This window comes from Antedon bifida, chromosome 9 (assembly GCF_963402885.1).
Source record: "Antedon bifida chromosome 9, ecAntBifi1.1, whole genome shotgun sequence".
NCBI classification, from domain to species: domain Eukaryota; kingdom Metazoa; phylum Echinodermata; class Crinoidea; order Comatulida; family Antedonidae; genus Antedon; species Antedon bifida.
The window spans coordinates 17,534,707-17,561,054 of NC_136234.1; the positions used below are offsets into that span (position 1 = coordinate 17,534,707).

Here is a 26,348-nt window from a genome sequence, read left to right on the forward strand (position 1 = left end):
ACATTTGAATTATATTACAAATATTATTTGTCTTATGTTACATATATTTCCAAGTGCTTTACACAAACAAAAAAGTCGATGAAATATCCTAGACTAAATTACAAAAAAAAAATTGACACAGAGGAACAATTTTCTCTGCTACATTCTTCAGCACTGAAGCTCCAAAATGAGAGCTTTCCAGTGCTATAAAGCATTGATTTTCAAAGTATAGTACAAAACAGAAAGAAAAATGATTGGTGTAAATATTAACAGTATTATCTGTAATATTGAAATACACAAAACTATATTCAGTTTATAAAACAAATGTTTAAAATATACACTGTTTATTATTAATTATTATTAAATAATTAATTAAATTTTTATTAATTAAATATTAATTAAACAATTACATATTACTTAGTAAAGTTGCTCAATCTGATTTTGATATACATATATGATATAAAGTAAATATAAAATAAAGTTATATAAAGCAGATAATTTAAAATATTTCTGTGCATAAGTATTAAGAAAAGTATAAGCAAAATTACAGTTTTAGTAAGTTTTCATCATAAAAAAGAAAACAAAAATAAAATATGCCAGATATACTTAAGGAAACATTGATTATCATAAAAGTTCCGTTTAGTTATCAAACTCGATGGCCTACAGCAATAGTTGTAATACGAGAAAGGAATTAATTAATTAGCACAGATTATCAAGATTTTATCTCACCTAGTGTTGTAAATATGCTTAGTCCAGTTTCGCAAACGCTTCAATGTGATCCCACTTTCCTGAGTATACTAAAAATACTGCTGCCACCATCCCAAAGACATCGTACAGGAAGTGAAGGCGGGGAATCAAACATTAAGATTCCTCAAGGATATAGGAAATAGTCGTGTACGGATTGCATCGGAAAACTCTGACATAAAAATGATTAACCACAACCTTTTACGTAATAAACTTGATAATATTAGGAATAACACTTTTGATCACTCACGAATCGGATTGTGAAGCTTACGGAATTTAATTCACGTAGGCTCCAGAATATTATTCCCTCTGTTTAAGGTCAGCATACAAGGATTTATTTAAAAGGAGTGTAGAACCCAAATCAACCATAGTGAAGTTGCCCACAAATTCAAGGACCAATCAATGACTAAGATTTTTTGTTTCCTCTTCGCCAGCTTCTTGGCCATCTGTTGCTACGTGTTAGCCATGCCTGACTGGCAGAGAATAAGGTGATGAATGCCGGTGGATATTAGAATTCTATATTAAACAAATGATTAAGGACATATGTGTACGATTGTCTTTGTAAACAATTGTCTAAAACCTTGTGTGCTGTGATATTAAATTAACACTGTCTACTCGAACACAAGATATTTCGGCATTATTAATTGGAAGGTATATTTCAATTAACCGAAAGTGCAAGATCAAAAATATAATATAATAATAAAAATATGTCACGAAAAATAACTTAGTTTAGTATTATAAATCCAAAGGCAAATTACTGAAAAATGACAATTAATGATGTGGGTATCGTTGGTTGGATCTCAACGGAGATACAAAAATAAAATAAACAAAATGGTAAATCAATACTATAAAGTAAAACAGGCAGAATAATTTTCAGAGCTTTCGGGCAACTCTAGCTCAGTGCAAAATTAATTTAGTATTATGAAATATGTATTGTAATAAAAACTTAAATGTTAAAAATTAATTGATCTTTAACAACAAAATTAGTAATTTGGAAATGTAATGTCAAACATTTATTAGTAAAATTATATTTTAATAGTTTAATTTGTTTAGTTCATGTACATGAAAGGGACTATTACTATAAGAACTGAACTATCATGGAGTTGGTATTAAAACATTAACTAAATTAATTAACTCTTACATTATGTATATATAATCTTTATTGTCTTCCTTTTTTTTGTTCTTTCTCACATACATAAAATCAAAACTTAAAGCTCTGTCTACACTATCAAGCTAGTTTGACAAAAAAAGTGTGATGTGCCCAAATATGGTAGTGATATGCCCAAATATGGTAGTGATATGACATCATCATGTCCATATATGGGCACATCACATTTTTTTGTCACATAAAGTTTGATAGTGTAGACAGAGCTTAAGACAAAAGACCAAAAAAAAAGCTTTCGCTTATCGACTTGCAACCTCCTCTCCTTTTGGACACCCATATTTGATCATTTTCATAAATGTTTTAACAACACTACGGCCAACTCTATATTTGTTAGGTCAAAATTGTGTTTTATTACAGTAGGATAATAAGAAATGTACAATCACAACTGAAAGTCCTGTAAACATAAACTTACGTTAACAATCAATTCAATTCCATTTTTTGGGGGGATTTTACTTCAATCATAGGCCTCTGGTCGTTATATTTTACAGAAACCATAAGTTAATACAGGTAGATAAAAGTTCATTTCTAAATGCGCTGTATAATGATTCGGACCGGAGAAATATAAAAAACAAAACAAGAAATCCGAAACTTAATTAGATGCCCCTCGCTATCCCAACATGCAAAGGTCAATTGACCTAAAATTATTTCCATCATGCCTATGAAAAATACTGTTTTTTACTCTTTTTGTGAGCCAACAAAATGAATTTCTACCTTTTGAATTTGTTGTTGTTTTTGTTGTCATTAATAGTTTGAACTTAACTTTATAAGGAAATGTAAATATAACTTTGGGATATATTTAGATCTGAGATTGCTATAATCAATTTAACAATCATAAGACCTAATTTAAATTCAACATTAGAAACTTTTACAATATCATCTACTATAAAAATGATCGCAAACTAGACATCATACCAGGATTCAGGATGTAATACTCTCTGTATGAGCTGTTTCTTAAGTACGGCTTACGGATACAGAAAATGCAGCATAAGGTATCACAATGGACATTATACAGTAAGAACATTTACTTTCTTACTCAACATATCTTTTTTTAAAAAAGGGATGACTTTACAATACTTATCACTTTGATGGCCAGTAGAACCATAAAGGTTAATAACCTTCACAGAAATTGGTTTTTGGTCACAGTCAAATTTTCACAGAAAATGTCATATATGAGATAATATTTAATTTTTTAAAATAACTCACACAATTTGAATTTGAATGGTGGGTTAATATCTTTACCAGTAACACCAAATTACAGTATCAAAACCGGTCTAATCTTCCCACAGATAGGCTTGTTTTGGTCAGTCAAATTTTCACAGAAAATGTCATATATGAGATACTATTTAATTTTTAAATATAACTCACACAATTTGAATTTGAATGGTGGGTTAATATCTTTAGCAAATTAAAGTATTAAAAACAGTATAACCTACCCAGAAATTGGCTTGTTTTGGTCAGTCAAATTTTCACAAAAAATGTCATATGAGATACTATTTAATTTTTAAAATTAACTCATACAATTAATTATAATTTGAATGGTGGGTTAATATCTTTACCAAATTAAAGTATTAAAAACAGTATAACCTACCCAGAAATTGGCTTGTTTTGGTCAGTCAAATTTTCACAAAAAATGTCATATGAGATACTATTTAATTTTTAAATATAACTCACACAATTATTTTTAATTTGAATGGTGGGTTAATATCTTTAGCAAATTAAATTATTAAAAACACTGTTTTAATAATGTTTTGGTGGATCTATAATTTTAAACAAGTATAACATAATGTACATACACCCATAAATATGACTAGTATCTGAATAATTATGACCTTGTATTTAACATGGAAATGGGTCAATTCTATTGACAATTTAAATCATTAATTTTCTGGCAAAGAAAATATTGAATGTATATAGAATTCTTCCCAAAGTTGATTGCTTAAAACAAGTGTTTATACGACTTTAAAAATTATGTAATGGGTTGCCAGGATCAGTCTTCTATAATTTACAAAATATGGGATAAATATTATATAGGTTATGTTTTTTTTTTTTAATTTTAATACTTTCCAACATTTAAACATTTCAAAGAAAAATATTTTTGTAATTTATAAATTTATTAATTAATTTTATAATATCTGAATCATTTTTAAGGATGATGAATACATACAAATGAAAATAATATAATAGATAGAAAGATAAAAGATATTACAGAAATAACAATTCAATTAAAATTAAACAATTTTACCTGAAATTTTTTCAGTGAATCGTTTAAAAAACTACGTAATAACAATATTTTAAAATAATTATTTTTAGGCAAGAAACAGTCACCTATGTCCTATTGGCATGTACAGTATGTGGTCATCTGGACTTCTTGAGGCTCCTAGGACAAACATTGGTATAATTATAAATGAAAATAACAAAACAAACACTTTATACAGATATTGTGATGTCACAGTATAGTAGCAGGATAAGGATCTGTCAGTAAAACTGCATCATCTGACTACAGTGTGACCACTATGATTGAAAATGAAATTTAGTTTGAGAACGGACGAAAAACCCTTCCAACACAAGATATCCTGCTGTAGTAAAAATATATAAAACAGAAACTTATTGACAACATAACAATAAATGCAATTATACTAACAAAAATAAGGTTTTTTCATCAAATTATTATGGTACATAATTGTTTTGTTTCAGTGGTAAGTCTAATTTACTATAACCAAAACCATAGATCTGTATTTAAAAATGAATTCAATGATAATACTGACTCAAACCCGAACTTTGTGATTGATAAGCAAGCCTGTTAACCAACAAACTACAGAACCATTATGTAAAACTGATAACGAGATGATAAATTGGAAACAATCCGAAAGAAATCAAAGAACAGAATTTTAGGTGAGCCTAGGAGTAATCATTGAAGCTGAAAACTAGAGCTTTGTGTATGGTGTAAATTTAGATAAGGATTACCCAAGGTTGGCGCACAGATGCAACCAAATCAATGTAATCAATATACATTTCACGATTTCATAACAGAAGAATAATACCTTGCGAGATATACCTTCGCACCATAAGGAGAAATTGAATAACAATTGAATAGGCAAGCTGGCAAAGCTGTGTTCTTTCTCATGTTATGGAAAGGTGAGATTGTGTAAAGATGAAATATGCAAAAGATGAGATATGTGAGAGTGAAAAATCTGGTTGGTATAAGCAGATTTCCTGTCATCTGTAAATGAGTGTAAATGTATTAAAAATTGTCCTCAGCTTTTAACTTTGATTATGCCTTCTACGGACCCTTGGTATACTGTATGACATCATCATGTCCATATATGGCCACATCACATTTTATTGTCACATAAAGTTTGATAGTGTAGACAGAGCTGGTACATGATCAACTCATTTTGAATAGTGTATTAATTTCTTTATTGTGTACATGTATGTATTTTATGTACCCAGGACAGCTTTACATCCCATCTGAAGGATGAGACAATGATACAAACAATATGGCACAGAAATTTCTCAAACTGTTTTTCATATACTAGCTAGATATCTATTACATACCACTTTACCTTTATGGTTTTATTTAAAATCAACATAAACACTTAACCAGTTCAAAAGAATACAAGATTTATAAATGAACAAATCTAAAGACAAATGGGAATTCATTTTGTTAGATTTAAATTTTGGAATGTTGCTTCAGGAAAAATGATAAATTCATGCGCAATAAATTGATGAAGTGAAAATCAAATAAAATTGTATACAGTAATACTTTCAACCACTAATAACAAAACTAAAACCACTTTAAACATGAGAGATGACATTGAAATAAACTCAGTGTTCTGGAACTATTGTACAATAAGTGAAGCAGATTTCATATCTTAATTTCCAATAAAAACCCCTACATTCCAACAAGAATAGCAGCACCTATGCAGAACAGCAAATTGTAAAGATTTGCGTGCTATAAGGAAACTACAATCTTCTTGAATAGTGAAGAGAGGAATTTTGTGCACAAAAGCATAGGAATTGGTTTGCGTGTCAACCATGAATGATTAGATACAAAAAAGGCTTAAGAAATCAGGGTAAACATAATACCTTCTTGAAAGGGCATTTTGTAAACAACCCACGAGTTTAACAATACGTCATCCTCATTGCCAAGTTCTTTTTGTGTATGCTCACTATTAATGCGGAAAATTGTAAAAATACTTCAGAAATTGCGTTTTGAAATATATACCTTCTTATTTCCTGGATTCACTTTAGCCATATTTGTTTAAAAAACCATTTATTTGAAGGTTGAGTTTCAGAAATAATAATTCATTTTTTTTTCGCTATTTCTTATGTATTTATGTATTTTAAATTTAAACTGAGATTCAGAGCCTGTTGGTGTAGCACACAGCTTTAATTTTTCTGTATTACCCTTTGAATTTATTCTACCTATAAAAAGTGAAATAGAAATACAGTAGAACCCCTATTAAGGGGACACCTTAAGTATCACGCAAAGTGTCCCCCTTAATAAGGATGCAGTGTTAAAAAATGTTTTCCCCCATGTTTCACCGGAAACAGCCTCTTAATAGGGGTGTTACCTGAACAGTTGTAGGGAAGGAGTTGTTTGTTGTATAAGATCTTTTCTACACATGCAATGAATAAAAAATGTTATACAACTAGGAATACTTTGCTAATTGATACATTGTATCAACACATTGCCTTTAACCTTATTAATTATGAAACAGGAAATTATTATATATCAAAAGCTTTTTAACAACACAGTTATCGAGATTACATAATAATATTTGATTAATAAAACTATAGGAATCAACTCAAATAGGCCTGGTTATCAGTGCTGTTGATGATTAAATGTATCTAAAGGCCAATTTATAGAGACGAGCGTAATAAAAATATAGAATCTATGTTATTCCTTATGACCATTTACATACAATGTGGGCGGTTTCCGCTCAGGATAGATACAGATTCTACCTGGGACAAGCTACACGGTTTTCCGCTTTAAGAGATTGAATGCACACATAAAAGGATTGAACACTTTGAAACCTAAAAAAATGTAGTGTTAAAAACATTTATTGCCCCTTGTTCTTTTAACAGGAAAGTGTGTTTATTAATATTGGGTTATTATTATACTGTACCATTAAATCCTCTACAAATGTTTTTAACAGTGATTTTATGAGATACAAAATTCCTTGTTTACTATAATAAACTACTGTAGGCATAAGTCAATAAACTAAAAGATATATAAAAAAAAACAACCAAATATGACACAATTTTAAATGACTTGTGACCTTGCTAATGTCATTTACAATTTTACTGCCCAACGGCAAAATAAGACAGATTTTCCAAAATAGTTACAAATCAAAATATATATTATATTCAAATATGATTTCTGTTTAAAGCCTGGCCTTATACCACATGCACATGTCAATTAATAATTTCCTCTCAATGTTATAATAGTAATATCATATTATATATAATTTCTATGATCACATGATGATGATAACACATGCTTTTAAACATAAATAGAAAATATTAAAATCTAAGTTCTGCCTCTGTATGCTGTGTATATATTACACTGCAGTATGAATAGGAGATATGTATGAGCTGATGAAGTATGAAAATGATTTTGATTGGTTCACAACATGACTGGGGGCGGGGCATAATCAAACAATTATTAACCATTTAAAAGTTTCTGTTTGCATGTTGAAAAAATTATAAACTTCCATGTGGAGGATCCCAGAGCTTAAAGTGTGCTGAAATTAATAAACCTAATGCTTTTTTAAAAAAATTATATTTTTCATAATTTAGGAGGGCCTAAGCCGAGTGGAAAGTATGTAATGAAAAAAACTTCATATCCCACAGGCGGTGTCTTTATATTTTTCTGAATTCTATCAGAAAAATATAAAGACATTTCATTACTCTAATCTAATGTCTATCTTTAAAATTGCATTTTTCAAAATTTAGGAGGACCTATCCAAGTGGCAACCATGTATCCGTCAAAGTATGCAATGATAAAAATGTCTGGAGTGTCTTTATATTTTCCTGAATTCTATCAGAAAAATATCTTTTTATTAAAAATTTGTTTTCCATTATTCTAAGCCTAATGCTCTATCTTTAAAATTGTATTGTTAAAAATTTAGGAGGGCCTAAGCCAAGTGGAAAGTATGATAAAAACTTCATATCCCCAAGGCTGTGTCTTTATATTTTCCTGAATTCTATCAGAAAAATATCTTTTTATTAAAAAAAAAACAACTTGTCATTATTTTAAATTGTTGTTTTATTTATATAATGTTGTTGCCAATTTCAAACATGTGTCTCTTAAAAATGATATTATCAAGATGATATTAAACTTGCAAAAGTTTTTATGTGAACCAATTAAAACAACCTTGGATGCAGTTCTTCAGGAAAGGGTGCCAAATAAATCAGTCATTACTGGGATAATTTTTTTCTGATATCATTTCCCTAAGCCTGCTCCTCAGACCTTGGGACTAAAGTTATTAAAGAACCCCCCGGCCTACTAAAATCAGCATATGGTATCCAACATTTCCTTTCTGTCAAAAGTTTAATAACAACTCTTGTCTTGAGAAGTAAAATGACTAACTATATACCTGAATTTCATTGGAAGTTCTTACTCACGATAAGTTAGCCTCAAGGACGGGGCCAGCTTTCAGCTGTTTAGCTTATACTAAAAGGCTAGAAAGATCATCTTTGGTGGTGATGAAATGAAATTGCAAAGAGAAACAGGATTGGGGATTCAGCTGTTTGGAAGTAAAGCAGATATTTAAACCTAAAACCCAGTAATCACAATGCATGTTTACATAAACAGGGTTTTAAAGTCATGAGAGTGTGATCACAGACCTAACCCGTAACGTAACATTTCTGTAAAGCTCTGTTTACACTATCAAACTAGTTTGACAAAAAAAATGTGATGTGCCAAAATATGGTAGTGATATGCCCAAATATGGTAGTGATATGACATCATCATGTCCATATATGGGCACATCACATCATTTTTTGTCACATAAAGTTTGAGTAGGAATGTCATTTACAGCACACTTACATTTTGGTAAACTTCTACACACCCATATAACAGCACACAGAGCAAATGAATGTTTCTAGGAGCGCTATAGGCACACCTGCAATTTACAACAGGCCTGAATAAAACCAGCAAAAGTAGAACTAGCAACTTCAATTTAAATTTGCAATGAGATTTTTATATTCTTTGAGAGATAACATTGTATGTTTAACAATACTAATGACACTAAAAAGGAACTCAAATAATAAACTATTTGTGTTGCAATAGATAGTCAAGTGTGCATTTGCTATGAAATAAGAAACAAAACAAATAATGAGAAAAGAAAGACAATGTAATTATTCGACAAACACTGAACTAAACTAACTTAAAGAATTTAATAACTAGTTACTTTTACTTCCATGTTTTTTTATCATTTCTTTCATCTGTATGTCTGCAAAGACATATTTTGTCTATTTACTTATTTGTAAGTCAGTTTGTCTATTCACAATGTACACATTATAAGTATCAACGGTTCCAAGATATTCTGTCAATACTTTGTATGTTTTGTCCCATGAATATTCAGCATAATATACTATCTAGGAGTAGGACTCTCATATTATACTGTATACGATCGAGTGTAATCCCATGCTCCAATATGATCATCTCCTCGCACCTCAACCATTCCCCTTCCCCACAAACCACCAAATTCCTTATGGTAAACACAAAAATTAGGCTGGGTAAAAGTTTTTAAAATAGGCTTTTGACTGGATGTAATATATTGACCAACTTCCCCGCCCTATCAAAATTACTCTGTGTATATCCACACTGTACCTATATATATGGCCCTATGTATATGGCCCTATTATGATTGAGAGACATCATCCAGGCCCGTAACCAGGGGGGGATCGGGGGGATCGTACGATCCCCCCCGCTGAACAGCGAGTTCCGCTTGGCCTCCCACTTTTTTTTTGCTGGGCATACTAACACAACACGACGATTGTTCACTACAGGCCTAGTCAAGCCTTAATAAATTTAATTAATATATATATATATATATTTTAACTAAAATATAAAAACCTAACACTAAAATTTACAAGATAAGTTCTATTTGATAACTGCTGAACATCGTGGTTCTGGAGCTAGCGAGCTGTACACAGAGTTGTTTGCTTGACATAACAGGGTATTCCCCTACACAGGTCTCCGCGTGCGTGTGACGTGCCCAGCCAGCTGCTTGATAGAGAAAGCATGCAGCTCACACGCAAGTGCAAGATGCAACGGTTGAGTGAATTCAGAGATCATCTTAATTCCATGGTTTTTTACCTAAACACCACATGATGGTGAATATGCCTGTTAAAGTCTCAATGATACGATCCCTAATGTACCATGTTGTTGCTAGGAGGCTTGAAAGGAGGAGGGCTCTAGCCTAATTTCGGTCGGCAAGAGAATGCCGTCCTCTGACAATATAAGGTCGGCAATTGAAATTTGTGGGCTGGAAATTACACCAACTTATAGTTCATAAACAAAAGAGAATAGCCGGAAATGCGATTTGCGATTTGCGATTTTTTTTTTTTTAAAAATTAAATAGATTTTAAAAACACGTATCGTTTCGACGGTCATCAATCACCGATGGTTTGCGCATTTTCATATTGAAAATAGTACGTCGGAGCACATCGTCAGCTTGATCGCATTCCACCAAGCATGTACGTCGACATCCTTTGTGTACTATCAATCTCTAGCGTCACAGTTAAGTGTAAAAGGAGCAAGTTGATAAAAGCCACGTGGTGAGCTTGGTCGCGTTCCACTAAGCAGGTCGGCATCCTTTGTGATCGTCACTCCCGTATTGTAGAATAGCGGTACCTCAGACGATCAATAGAGTTGATGAAGCCACATGGGGTCTGTTTCTGCTGCATAACGCAATTTAACCGGTTATTTTAAAATAGATTAAAAATAGATAACAATAACATGGTCAGTGCTACTATACTACGCGCCCATTTATTAAGTACAATAAAAACAAAGGCTAGGACTGTATAGTGCCAATGAAAATTATCCCGTTAGGGCTACATTTTATTAAAACGTATTACTATTAAAATATTAACAATGCTGCAGCATTTCATGACCATTGTTGTTTTATTTGCTTTCCCGTCGATGATTCTCATAAACACATCGCGATGACATCATGACAAAAGAGGTGTTTTGTTTTTTTCAAATCACTAAATATAATGTAATCGAGCCGGACCGCTAATTTTTAAACGATCGTTTAAACCAGGTCGTTGAATATGCCGTGATTTTAATTGTCAAAAACATGACCGTCAGTAGATGGCTCGGAGTTTCGATAAATCTTGCGTCGCATGTGTTGCGTGGTGAAAACACTCTCAGCAAGACTCTGTGACGACCCGCTTTAACGTGACGTCATGTTACTGCTGCATGCGAAGAAGTAGTGACCGCGATCGACCCGGCGCGCGTGTAAGAAAATAATACCGGCCTAGGCTAGGACATACGGTGGCCCACAACTGTCACGCACATTATAACACAGAATCACACAATTAAAGAAGGAATTACACAATTAAAGAAGGAATCACACAATTAAAGAAGAACTCGCACAATTAAAGAAGAAATCGCATATAAACAAAGGAAAGCATGAAAATATAAAACGAAATGCACAAATAAAGAAGAAACGCGCAATTAAAGAAGAGCTAAGCACAATTAAAGAAGTCCGCAACAAATTCGAAAGTACCTCGCACAATTAAAGAAGTCCGCAACAAATTCGAAAGTACCTCGCACAATTAAAGTACAGTAGTCCGTATGGAACGCCATCGCTGCCTCCGGCAGCAAACTTTAATTCTATTCGCCTCTTTTACCATTACGTTCGGCTCTTTTAGCATTCGGCGCATTTCTATTCGGCCCATTTACCATTACGTTCGGCTCTTTCAGCATTCGGCGCATTTCTATTTGGCCCATTTACCATTACGTTCGGCTCTTTCAGCATTCGGCTCTTTTTTATTCGGCCCATTTACCATTACGTTCGGCTCTTTTTAATTCGGCCCATTTTTATTCGGCTCTTTCTGCATTACGTTCGGCTTTTTTTGATTTGGCCCTTTTTTATACGGCGCAATTAAATTCTAACCTTTTACATGGGGTCAAATGGAAGAAAATCAACGGCTGGAAATGAGTCTATGAAAAGTTTACAAAACATATAGATGCAGCATGTAGAGTGTTTGGTTGGTTGAATTAAATGAATTTGAAGGCTATTTCAATATGACTAATAATTTTATTGACATGATTAATGTGTTAGAGAACTTGCAATTGTCCCACCTTATTTGAGAGAGAAAAGGTTTGATTTATGGCCTAGGCTAGCTAGGCCTAGCCTAGTGTCAGCCTAACATTTAATAATAATAATTTACCCTTTCTCTCTCAAAATTTGTTAAAAGATGAATTAATTTTAGGTTATTCAACACATCTTTAATCGGTTGGCTACTCATGGTTGGCGCCATGATGATGAAATGTTTGTAAACTTTTCATAGACTCATTTCCAGTCGTTGATTTTCTTCCATTTGACCCCATGTCAAAGGTTAGATTTTAATTGCGCCATATAAAAAAATGCCGATTTAAAAAGAGCCCAACGGTAATGCAGAAAGAGCCGAATAAAAAAGGGCCGAATCAAAAAGAGCCGAACGTAATGGTAAATGGGCCGAATAAAAAAGAGCCGAATGCTGAAAGAGCCGAACGTAATGGTAAATGGGCCAAATAGAAATGCGCCGAATGCTGAAAGAGCCGAACGTAATGGTAAATGGGCCGAATAGAAATGCGCCAAATGCTCAAAAAAAAAACGTAATGGTAAAAGAGCCGAATAGAATTAAAGTTTGCTGCCGGAGGCAGCGATGGCGTTCCATACGGACTACTGTACTTTAATTGTGCGAGGTACTTTCGAATTTGTTGCGGACTTCTTTAATTGTGCGAGGAGCTTTCGAATTTGTTGCGAACTTCTTTAATTGCGCGAGGTACTTTCGAATTTGTTGCGAACTTCTTTAATTGTGCGAGGAGCTTTCGAATTTGTTGCGGACTTTAATTGTGTTTAGCTCTTGCTCTTGCGCGTTTCTTCTTTTTTGTGCATTTCGTTTTATATTTTCATGCTTTCTTTTGTTTATATGCGATTCCTTCTTTAATTGTGTGATTTCTTCTTTTATTGTGTGATTCCTTTTTTAATTGTGTGAATATGATTTATATAGTGTGCGTGACAGTTGTGGGCCACCGTAAGGACAAGTTTATAAAAGCTGAAAAACATCGTCGCGTTGTAAAAATTTAGATGTAAAGTACAGGCAAGTTGTTAGCTTGCATTTGGTACCCTAGGTAAGTATCAGCTGCATGTTCCACATGTCGTAATTTGCGAGCTTTAGAGTGTTTGGTAAATGACATGAGATGTTTGTAAATCGTTTTAAACGACTTACAATGCGCTAGAACGCCAAAATTTTCAGGGGCCGTCGGCCCCTGGACCCCGAACGGGGGCCCTTGGCGGCCCCCTGGCCCCCAGCCAATGTTTGCTCGCTTCGCTCGCAAAGCTACGCCACCCCTATTTCAATATCCTGGATCCGCCCCTGGGTTCCACTAAAGGACTTAACGATCCACCCCGCCGTCAAACCTGGTTACGGCCCTGATCATCTTATTTTTATCAGTGAAATATACAGTAGGTAAAAATTATCTACTAATGATGATCATGACATTTAGAAAAGTATATAACCTTTAATCGTGGAAATGTTTTTGTTGTTTTACTATTTTTAACCTTGGGAAAGAGTCAGAAATTCCAATAATAATCCAGGATAAAATGTTCATTCTTAGTAATGTAAGAATAAACAAAACAACCTTTGAGTAGAGAAATGTCACATAAAGTTTGATAGTTTAGACAGAGCTTTATTAAGCGGCATTACATCTTGTTTCACAACAAAGTGTTTTAGGGATGTCCCAAAAGAGGGGCTTCTACGAAATCGTTTTTTCAGATTAAAAAATGTGTATGATTTCTTCAACTGGCAATGCAGTCTTTAAACTAAAAAGTTAAGGTGTTGAATCGTGAAACCTTTAAATACAAGGCTATGGCAATCGAATATGGTATTATATCACAATTACTTCCTTTACTAAATATATATTTAGATAACAATTGGAAACCGAATATATTCTTATTATTAAAACTCCAATTACTTCCTAGTAAAGGTAGCTGTTGGATAATTTTTTTTTTTTTTGGGTTTGTGCACTTTCATTTTAAAGTGACTTTAAGTACAATTTCTATTTAAAAATTTCTGTTATTGTATTCCACTTTTAACATCTGTTTACTGGTACTTTTTAAAACATTTTTATAAACATGTTCAACAATATTTTTAAATAACTGTACATTTTAATCCTTTATCTTACGTTTATATCTCACTCTAAATTACCGAGCATTAATAAATGAATGTATAATTAAATTTAGAAAAATAAGTGTTATTTTTTTATTGTATTCCACTTTTAACATCTTTTTACTGGTACTTTTTAAAACATTTTTATAAACATGTTAAACACTATTTTTAAATAACTGTACATTTTAATCCTTTATCCTACGTTTATATCTCACTCTAAATTACCGAGCATTAATTAATGAGGTGTATAATTAAATTTAGAAAAATAAGTGTTATTTTTTATTGTATTCCACTTTTAACATCTTTTTACTGGTAATTTTTAAAACATTTTTGTAATATTTTTAAATAACTGTACATTTTAACCCTTTATCTTACGTTTATATCTCACTCTAAATTACCCAGCATTAATAAACGAGTGTATAATTAAATTTAGAAAAATAAGTGTTATTTTTTTAAGCCACTTGAATGTGGGTGGTGATGTGTGCAACACCTTAACACCAAGTCCAAAGTCCTGTGGACACATCTTACCGAATAAGATTTTAATCTTATCAAAGGTCTAGTACGTTAGGGCATTAATAATGACACAATGACTTCAAGAAATATTGAACCCATGAGCAATAAATCTGCAACTAAAGTCTATAGATTGTTCCTTTGATCTATTGACTAAAGGCAAAATGCAATAAACCAAAGAAAAGAAATTAAGACTAATGAAATTCCGGAATTAATTATGTTTTTATTAAATGTTAATTCAAAGAGTAGTAGGATAATATTAACTTTACTATTAATAAATATTTAATTTAATATTTTAACTTTAAACTATTGTTTTCCTAATAACAAAGAATACAATTTCTTTTCATAAATAAAAATATAATTTTGTGCTGCTGAATTGGTTTTGTAGTTACTCTATAGTTTTATATCTAGAAATAATATCTATCTAGAAACAAAAATAGTACACATAGGAACATTTCATAACTTATCCTGAAATGAAGTAAATTATACCATGGAGCAATAATATAAGTCTTTTTTACATTTAACCTTTAAATTACTGTATATATCTAATTTAAATTATATAAACTTAAAAAACAACAGTCAAGGGTTGTTATAATATGACATACAATTCATTATTCTTAAGGTGAGCTTACAACTTGCTATTGTCCATTTCATACAATGGATATAAAATCTGTTTAAATCTCTTCAGACTTAATCTCAGTGAAGACGCTTAACCAAACAATGGGTCCTTACCTGTGTCAAAGACTGTCCCCTTTTGTTCCCCGTCAACAGGTTTTCCGTGAGCTTCTTGTGCCCGCCAAAGTACAGCAGCAAGTCACAACTATAGGTTCTTCAAAGACTATAAACGAGATAAGAATATTTGTACTGTGTCTGGTTATTTGCATATTCACCAGCTGTTACAAGTGTGGCTATGTTTTCGTTATCACTTCAGAGTAACATCTTGGCGATACAATCGTTTCTTATTGACTCTAAACGTTTATTTTTTTCTAATTAGAGATTCAGAGAGATAGACCTCCCATTATTGTTCTTAAAATAATTGAACGACCATCTGAGGAGATCTTTTCTTCCTTCCATATGGTGATGACTTGGTATCATCAAATATTGCCTCTGTAGTCTTTGCTCTGTTGTATTCATTAACAAAGCCTTTAAACTATCATAAACATGTAATTAATACATTATTGGGAGTCGTCGTCTACTTGCATTCCATATTGTTTTTGAATGCCACTGTTTCACAGCGTAATCAATATATTGAGAAGGAAGCTAAGAAACAGCTTGTCTAAATATGGTTCTGAATAAACTATATCCAATAAAAGAGATGAAGGAGTGACTGCTTTAATATAGAATATTTTTATTTAATATAAAAAATAAATGAATGTTTTTTTTAAATGTATCCGATATTACAGAAGTAATACAATTCCATAAATCAGTATGTTAGAAAGTATTAAAGATGTATTGTCCCCCAAAACATGAAAAATGAAGATTAATTAAATAGGTTATTTTGTAGATTTAATAAAGTTAATTCTGTAGAAAAAAAACAGAAAAAAAAAAGTTTTCACTTATAAAATGACAAAATAAATGGTTAAATTCAACCAAAAACCCATTGGCTAGCAGCCAATTTGACTATTTTTTGCTCTAAATTAGTTTTTTCCCAATCCAAGTTTTGGTCAGAAACAGAAACAGAAATTTTGTTAATAATTATTTTTTCAGGGGGGTAATATACCTTTAAAGGAAGATGTATAAATAAAATATAATGGTTTAAGAAAGCCAATAATTATTATTTTACCTTATCAACCTAATGATACACTATACATTACACTAAAACCATATTTGTCATTGTTATGTATGTTTTTTTTAAGGCTGCACATTCAAATCTTAAAAAAGTGCATTTACCAATAAATTATTATATATTACATATTGTTAAAATTAATAATAGTGTAGAGATGTTCTGGTCATAAAAATTATAACTAAAAATGCATCAAATACAAAATATAAATACAAAAATTGAAAGGTTTAACTACAAATTATCAAACCAGCCAGTGATATTTTGCATTGTTAAGTATTTTTTTAATGCCACACATTCAAAAGCGCCACTGATAAAAAAGTGTATTTACTAATAAATTATTATATATTATATGGGTAAAATTAATAACAGTATAGAGATGTTCTGGTCATAAAAATAATTATTCTAATTATATAGTATACATGCTAGAATCAAAACAGATATTGTTTGTTTTACGTATGTATTCTACCTGAACAGTTGCGTCTATACCGACATCTTTATTGTGTTTACATAATACATATAGGATGATACGTTTATTTACTTATTTAATTAGAAAACCAATCATGCACAAGCTAATGACAATGTCTATTCAAAGTGAAGTGGCATAGAAATAAAACAATATTGAGCAAATTAATACAATATTTAATAAAAAGCAAATCAAATTATAATTTGATAATAAAAATTACATGGATTGAATATGTTTGTTACTGTATCGGTATTTTAATATGTTATTTTATTTATTCTTGTATGCTTTATTTCACACAACATTTATTTTGTTACATTTTAAGTTATTACTTGGACGCATCTTTATCATCAAAGTGTGCCACTGTTGTAAAAGTGAAGTTTCCAATAAATTATTATTATTATTATTATGTTAATTTCTATATGTAGATATTTTAGTATTAAAATAAGAATTGTTTGTATGTATATTTACTATTAAAATTTTTTAAAGACATAAAATTCAAGTTAAAATGTACAGTATACAATATTAAGAAATGTAATGAAGTGTAATTAATATTTTCTAATATGTCAATAGCTCATAATTTCTAATAGAGAAAGTACAAGAAAGATATCCTAAAAAATAAATAAATAATTATAACTAAAAATGCATCAAATACAAAATATAAATAGAAAGAAGAAAAGAAAAAGAATTGAAAGGTTTAACTAAAAATTATCAATTTGATAAATGTAATAATATAAATTATATTAAATAACTGTATATGTATTTAAAGTATGTATTTCATTCATTTTATTTCATCTTTTATTTCGGAAAAAATAATAGAGAGTACAATATTGCATTGTACTGTATTGAAATATAAAATATACAAGAAGAATTATTATTCTTATTGAAGAAAACCCAAATAATACCTGTACAATAAATGATACTATTAAAAAAGGTGTTATTTAAAGACAAAAAAGCAAAATTAAATTATTTTTGATAAATTCAATAAAAATTATATGAATTGAATAGGTTTTTTAAAAGTATTAAAAACAAAATAAACAAATTCATTCATTTAAATACAATTTACACTGTTTTGTGGCTTTAAAATAATACAGTACTTTAAATGTATTTAATTCTTCAAATTGTTAGTGGAAAATAATTATAAAGTACTGTAAAATAATTTTTTAAAAGGTATTCATTTGTTAATAATTCATAGTAATCTAGAAAACCTAAATAGAAGAATGTATACACTAAAAAAAAGATTGAAAAAATAAATATTTATAGAATAGAACAGTAGAAGGTTTTAATGACATACCTAAAAATAAAAATTTAAACTCACCAAAAATGTATCCCTGTATTTAGAAGAAGACTGGAAAAACTGAGCATCTCACCTACAAACAATATTCTTGAAGAAGACTTCCGTTAGCGCAACTCCTAACACAAGGAATGTGTGAAATCGTTCAAAAGTGATCACTCAATAACGTTAATGACAACACTTGACTAATAATATATTTGAATTATAATAATACGTGATTCATATCAAGTCCCTAGCGTTATGCAACTTTTCCTCTCAAGCGTGTCTTTCGCACGGAACCTTCGTAACAACTGAGATAACTCTTGTTACGCACGACCTCATATAGGTGCGAACATCACTGAAGATGACACTCGGATAAACACAAAAATAAGTTTTTTTACATAATTATTCCACGAGACTGGAGTACTGCTTTTTGATATAAAATTGGATAGCCTACTAATCGTTTAAGACTGTAATTGATTCAACCCACTTAAGTAGACTTACATATAGCTTGATAGTGTTACATTAACTCGTCTTGTTTTATTCAGATCCCTAAGGTGAAGACATGTGCGTTAATGAGTGTAAATTGCTTTTACAGTATCTCAAAACTGAGGCTGTGTGTAATATTACCACTTCATCTCTAAGTTACTGTTTTCGTCACAGAGCTCGGTTTGATACGGCAAGTATTCCCAGCGGATAGGTTAACATATCCGAAACATCGTCATCATATTTAATACCCCAAATGGCAAGTGTAAAATAAACTATAAAATATGATAACTTTGCTAGCAATGATATAAACAAAAATATGAAATTTTTCGGAACATAAAAAGATATTTTTTATATTAGTGCATTAATGAAGTACGATTTTATTTTGCTATGGATTAAATCTGTTCGCATTTTCCAAGAAATAAAATTTTGTGTTTTGATTAAGCTTTTTGGATATTGTTGTATGAAATATAATATCAATTCAGAATATCAAAATTCATTAAACAATTAAAATTGTACCACTATTTTATCATCCAATCTATTAAGGACACTATTAGTATTATGTGGTAGATATAACTTAGCCTGCCTTAATACCAATAACATTTTACATTTTATTGCCAAGTTCTGTATTTATGTATGATTCTATAAATTCAGTAAATTTGTTAATTTCAATTACTGCCAGACATTTAATTCTTTACACTGAATAATGCAGGGGAAATAATTTTAACAAAATGGTCTGTTGTCTTTATTTAATGTGACCATACAGTAGGTAATAAACATATTAAATAGTTAATATTCTATAGCATAATAATAAAGTAATACTGTAGATAATTGTACTACAAAAGTTTTGTTTTTAACAAAGACAATTTTCACCTGACATGCTATGCAAATTTATGAAAGAAAATCACATCTTCTTTACACACACTCATCTTCTGTCATAGTGAATACGGAAGAACCCTTATCAACGGGATGCCTTCATGAACCAACAAAATGTCCCTTTAATAGGGGTGTCTTCGTCATAATGTTAAAACATTTTGCTCCTTATTTGTTTCACTAGAGAATCAGTCTTACCTTATACCCAGGGATGTCCTCTTGAATTTTAATAGTGTCTCTTAACAGGGTTTCCTCTTTATAGGGGTGTATTCAAAATAGGGTGTGTCTGTATAAGGCTCGTCCTCAAAATAGGCTGTCCCAGAATATACATTTTATAGTATTCAAGCAATTAGCAACATAAACAAAATCATTTATTGTCAAATTTACATTTCAAAAAAAGTTTCTAAACATTAATGCAGATTTACATATTTTACATTAATCATGTCTCTTCATGTAAAACGATTTCATGAATTATTAATTCTCCAAAAATGTTAAATAAATATTATTTATTTTAATGAAAGTGTATTCAAGGGAGGATGTCCGTTGTTATTTTAAGAATATTTAAATGTTTGGAGCCATTGCTTTGTTAGCAAATTGCATTGACTGAAGATGGAATATGGTTTGAAAAGGTATTGTAGAAAATACTGAATATGCTGGTACTTGTGAATAAGAAAACAATAATAGTAGTTTAAATATCTAATAGGATATTAAGAATATTGATGAATATTGAGTCTCAATTCTATTAATTATTCAAGAACGTAGACTTTACCTGGTACTACGGAATACAGGTAGGCTTCTAATCAAAGATCATAAATACGACTATGTCTAAAAGTTAAGAATATTAATATGAAAATGTGTTTGTATAGTATTATTTTGAAGAAATATTCATAGACAAATTCTGTTTATTTTCCACAATAATAAATAAAAACATAGAATTTACTTGGTACTACATACAATATATGTATACAATATAATTTTATATTTAGAACAAAATTATGATAGCTATTTAAGTATTTAATATGAAAAGCCTCATCCAGACATGTTATTCAAGACCAAACCAAACTAAAAAAATCTGAAAATTCTTTTTTATTCAATTCTTTATTTTCCACAATAATAAATACACAAAAGTACAGTGTATACATGAACATAAATATATGTGTTTCTCTGGTTTCATAGAATATTTTAATCTTATGTGGGTGGGAGGTTACAGAAGTCAAAAATACATTTGAACAACGTCAGTATAGTATATTATGTGATATGAGAGCTTGCTTATAATGCGCTATATAAGAATGAACTATTATTATTATTATATGGCATAATGGATGGAAACTATAGTATTCTGAAAGGTCACTTACATACAAACCAAACAGGGGGTGCAGCAGCCACTTCCAGACATGAGGCACCGCCCTCTATTTATCATCGAGACCACGAGGCGAGAGTGCAGTGTGAAAAATTATGAACTCAGATGGTCGTACAATTACTTAAATCTTGAGTTTGAGCTGTTTTGTTATATTATATTGTAGACCGAGAGCACATAAATAAAGAATGGGAGATGAGTCTAAAATACAGGAATCTCCCGGCCAAAACAGGATTGTTGGCTTGTATCAAATATGAAGACATGAAGATGAATCGCACTGTTAAACAACTAATAAACATAATTTTGTTTACCATTCTCTATATTCTTTCTCAATTTAAAATATGTAATTTTTGGATGGATAGGGAACATAAAATATAATTGCGAATTCACACGCTTAAGCTGTTTTTAAACAAGCAAGAATGAGAAATATATCTTATAATATGTCTTCCAATTTCATCTTTCTTTGAGATCTACTTTGAAAACAGTTTCCTTAATGTTTTTTTATGATTTGATGTGAACAATTTGAAAAACAAATGAAGTATAAAATAAGATGATTTTGCATGCATTTTAAAGGGTTGTGGTGTATTTGTAGACAAAAATAAGTTTTAAAAAAGTACTTTACATATCTTTTGAGTGTCAACGTTGTAGTGGGAATGTGGTTGAGTAGTTACATTGATGCTTACTCAAAATAGGATCTTGGGTTCAAATCCTGCCAAAGTACACACTATCAAACTAGTTTGACAAAAAAAGTGTGATGTGCCCAAATATGGTAATGATATGCCAAAATATGGTAGTGATATGACATCATCGTGTCCATATATGGGCACAACATTTTTTGTCACATAAAGTTTGATAGTGTAGACAGAGTACATATAGGTGACTAGAGGTGAGGATATCGATAGAAGATAAAGCAGAAAACAAATATAGAGATAAACGATTTGTGGAAGTTCAAATTTGAAATAGGTTAACAAATAAAATTATCTGTTATTATCAAGGGTATAGAAAACAGTAAGAAAGACAGTGACATATTTTTTTATTTTTTTCGTCCTTGACCAAAAGTTCTCAAATTATATAACCTTCCGAGGAGATGTTAAGCTGTTGGTGCAAGGTAGACACTGGTCCTATGCATAAGTTCATTCTTAAAATAGTGTGGGGATACTCTTCCGGTGTAACCAACCATTTCCTGAAGGCATTCTAGGTCTGTGATGTGTGTTATTAATATTTGTAATTTTGATATGAATTCACAATTCAGAATAGAAGCCTTGACCTTCTGTGGTTTTGAGAAAAATAAACAGACTCTCTGTTCCCCTTTAATTATATAATTTTTATACAAGGTTCGCCCAAAGAGCTCTTCATTATTACCTTAATCCAGAGCACAATTCCTAAAAATAACTTAAAGATGTATTGTCCCCCAAAATCATGAAAAATAAAGATTTTTTAAATCGGACTTTGAATAGGCCATTTTGCAGTTTTAATGAAGTTGTTCACTTCCATAAGAAAAAAAACGGGGAAAAAAAATTATTTCACCTATAAAAAGACAAAATAAACAGTTAAATTACCCAAAAACTCATTGTCTTCCAGACAATTTGACCATTTTTTGCTTTAAATTACATTTTTCTCAGGTAAATAAATTTTTTTCAGACCCAATTTTTTGTGAGAGTGAATAACTATTATGTGACATTAAAATAACATATTCAACAAAAATATTTAAAAAAATATTTTTTTAGGGGGACAATATATCTTTAAGATGTGTGGGGTAAATGGGCGTACAATTGAAAAACAACTGAAAAGCTTATTTTGTATGCACTTATATAGCAAAATACATTTTCACATTCTGAAAAACCTGAAAAAAAAAGTAAATTTGTTTACTTTGGTGTAAATGCAGAAGCTATCACAATGCTTATATTTGCTAGATTTTCCAACATGACAGATTGTGCTCAGTGTGGCGATACTATACCTAACTTTAATTTAGTCAGTAAATATTGTATTCAAGTAGCTTTTAAGCAATTTTTACTTTATATAATATTGCTAATAATATCTTTATGAAATACTAAAGGAAAAGCCAAGCAGTGGTCCTTCTAAAGATCACAATTGAACGTGTCACTAACCCGAAAAGGTTGTAACCTTTTAAAAGTAGGGTCGACAGCACTGACATATTTTGAACCAATTTGTGATGTGCCCAAAAATGGTAGTGATGTGCCCAAATATGGTAGTGATATGACATCATCGTGTCTATATATGGTCACATCACATTTTCATTGTCACATAAAGTTTGATAGTGTAGACAGATCTCTATTGGAGCACTATTGATTAAAAGCCCATTCACATGGATTACTACTAAAAGAAAAACGCAGCGGTCCCTTCTAAAGAAATCAGCCAGACGTATCTGGACATGACCTTTGACAAAATTCAGGGTCAATGACCTTGAATAACAGGTGGAAATTACTGACCAACACTTTTTTTTACATTGTCTGCATTTCAAGATGGTCATTACATTAAAAACATTTAATTGTTAATTACTTTTTGAACATTTTAATTTAGATTTTGTCAGGCTTTCTCTTTCTTCAGTTATATTTTACTTAATTTATTCAATTTCGCGGTATGAAATAAAAAATCATAATAATAACAATAGAAACGTAAGTACACAATCTACCAATTCTTACAAATGTTTTAAAGATGTATTGTCCCCCAAAAACATGAAAAATAAAGATTAATAAAATCAGAATTTGAATTGATTATTTTGTAGCTTTAATTTCTACAGAAATTTGTGTAGAAAAAAAAACTGGAAAAAATTAATGTTTTCACTTATAAAATTACAAAATAAATGGTTAAATTCAACAAAAAACCCATTGGCTGGCAGCCAATTTGACTATTTTTTGCTTTAAATTACATTTTTTAGGTAAATACTTTTTTTTCCGATCCAATTTTTGGTCAAAGTGGATAACTATTTGGTGACATTAAAATGGCATATTCAACAAAAACATTTTTAAGAATTAATTTTTCAGGGGGACAATACATCTTTAATAGTCAATCACCATTTTATATTTTTGCCCTTTTTTATTTGACAAATTTGTTGTTATCCACACAAGACTCATGATTTTAATAACCACTCACTTGGCGCCGACAATAATTTCTTGCATCATGGCAGTTGACATAAAAACCAGTGATATCATAATAAAATTTCAATAGGATTTGTTTTGTAAATTTCTATTTATTCTCCGAGTTACCTACTCACAAGGTGAAAGTAATTAAATATGAAATTTAAATTATGATATTAAAGATCATTTGTGATTGATATTAGAAGTAAAATTAGTATTATAGTAATATTAATAGTGTCCTTGTACAGAGTACACTACATGTTTTGGAATTCACATAGCTTATAAAAAAAAAAATCAGTAACAGACAGAAAACGAATGAAATAATATGACGCACATTACAAAAGAATCTATGCATAAAATAAAGCAGTTATATAGATCGTAAATGAATACAAATTTGTTCAGACAATGCCAACATTGGTATTAGTATTCACAGAAGATGGTATCCACAGATGGAAGGTCTCCCAGCAAATCTTAGGTGAATAGGAGCTTTATTGAATTATAAACCAGTTTTTGTCTTGTGACATATTGTCTTTAAATATCAATAGTTCAAATATTTAATAATTTATAAAGAATTGTGATTTATGAATTGGTAATTAATATTAAAATTTAAGAATATTATCTGATTTTTGTTGTAATAACCAATAATTTTCTGTTCTGAGAAATTATATAAAAAATATTTTTAATTTATTGTATTCAATATAAGAATAATGTTTATGATTATTATTTATCAAAAGCAAACTACCGAAATAAAAAATGACAATGCTGTGGGTATCAGTGGTTGGATCTCAATAAAGATACAAATAAAATAAGCACTGAAAAATGACAATGCTGTGGGTATCAGTGGTTGGATCTCAATAAAGATACAAATAAAATAAGCACTGAAAAATGACAATGCTGTGGGTATCAGTGGTTGGATCTCAATAAAGATACAAATAAAATAAGCACTGAAAAATGACAATGCTGTGGGTATCAGTGGTTGGATCTCAATAAAGATACAAATAAAATAAGCACTGACAAAATGACAATGCTGTGGGTATCAGTGGTTGGATCTCAATAAAGATACAAATAAAATAAGCATAATTCTATAATCAAAATAGTAGATTTGGTTTTCATTTAAAAAATATATTATAATTTTTTGTATGTATGTGTGTTTATATAATTGCTCTACAGTAATAAAAAGTTAAAAATTAAAACATACATAGGTACACGGTATGCATTTTGAGGCGGATATACTTCAATCAGAAATTAATTAATTAATAAATAAATTAAGTAAATAATAAACAAACCTAATTTATTTATTTTTTAATAATTAAATATAAATGTTTATTATATTATTTAAATCTATTGTGTTCATTGTATATCATGATTATACAAGCACACACCAATTAACTATCTCAAGTCCAAACAATAGAGGGCTCACTTTATTTCTAGTTAACTAAAAACAACTAAAGTAATCGTATCACTTGTCATTTTAATAAAGAGATCTTAAACAAATTGGTTTTTGATTATCTACACATGTTAAAGTGATTGCCGAATGAAAATACAGACAATAATAAAACAGGTCAAGACGTACAAAGTTAGAAACAATCGGATGTTATGGGATTAAGAAATAAAAACATTTTGTTTAATGATTTAATCCATTTAATTTGATATTATCCATTGTTGTTTTATTTTATACATTGTTGTTTTATAGTGTAAATTATAGTGTGCAGGGTGATTGAGTCTTTTTTCAGACGATTTGGTGCAGGTGCTATTCAAATTATTTTTTATAATTTTTATAATTCCAATTGTATTTGTGATGTTTGATTAATGTATTTGTATGTTTTTTTATGAATTAATGTAAAAGTGTATTTTCATTAAATTACAATAAATAAAAATGGATTTAAATTAAGAAATAAATTATTTAAGAAATACTGGCAGAAGTTCATAAATGAATGAAAAATACAAAATATGTGCAATTTATACTTTAATATTTAATAATAATCATACAAAAGAACATAGGCTACAGTAATATGATAAATTATGATTATTATTATGATGTTCCATAATAGTTTAACTTTTTAACCTAATGTTTTCTAATATAAATTAACTTTATATAATTATAGCTATTAATTAAGAAAAAAAACCAAATAACTAATGATAAATTATGATGTATATACAGTAATCTAATATACTACATTATTAATATATACCATAATGTTTTCTCATAATAGTTTTACTTTGTTAG

General features: G+C 30.1%; 1 protein-coding gene across 1 annotated transcript in view; it reads right to left on the minus strand.

The window, feature by feature from the left end:
* Positions 1-18,879, minus strand: part of LOC144852847 (prospero homeobox protein 1-like) — a 39,174-nt gene extending 20,295 nt beyond the window's left edge. Inside the window, exons 1-2 of the mRNA XM_078710867.1 lie at positions 18,353-18,879; positions 15,524-15,629 (exon numbers count right to left, since the gene is read on the minus strand). The gene's annotated coding sequence lies outside the window, so the exon portion shown is untranslated. The remainder of the gene's footprint in view (positions 1-15,523; positions 15,630-18,352) is intronic.
* Between the last annotated feature and the right edge of the window lie 7,469 nt (positions 18,880-26,348).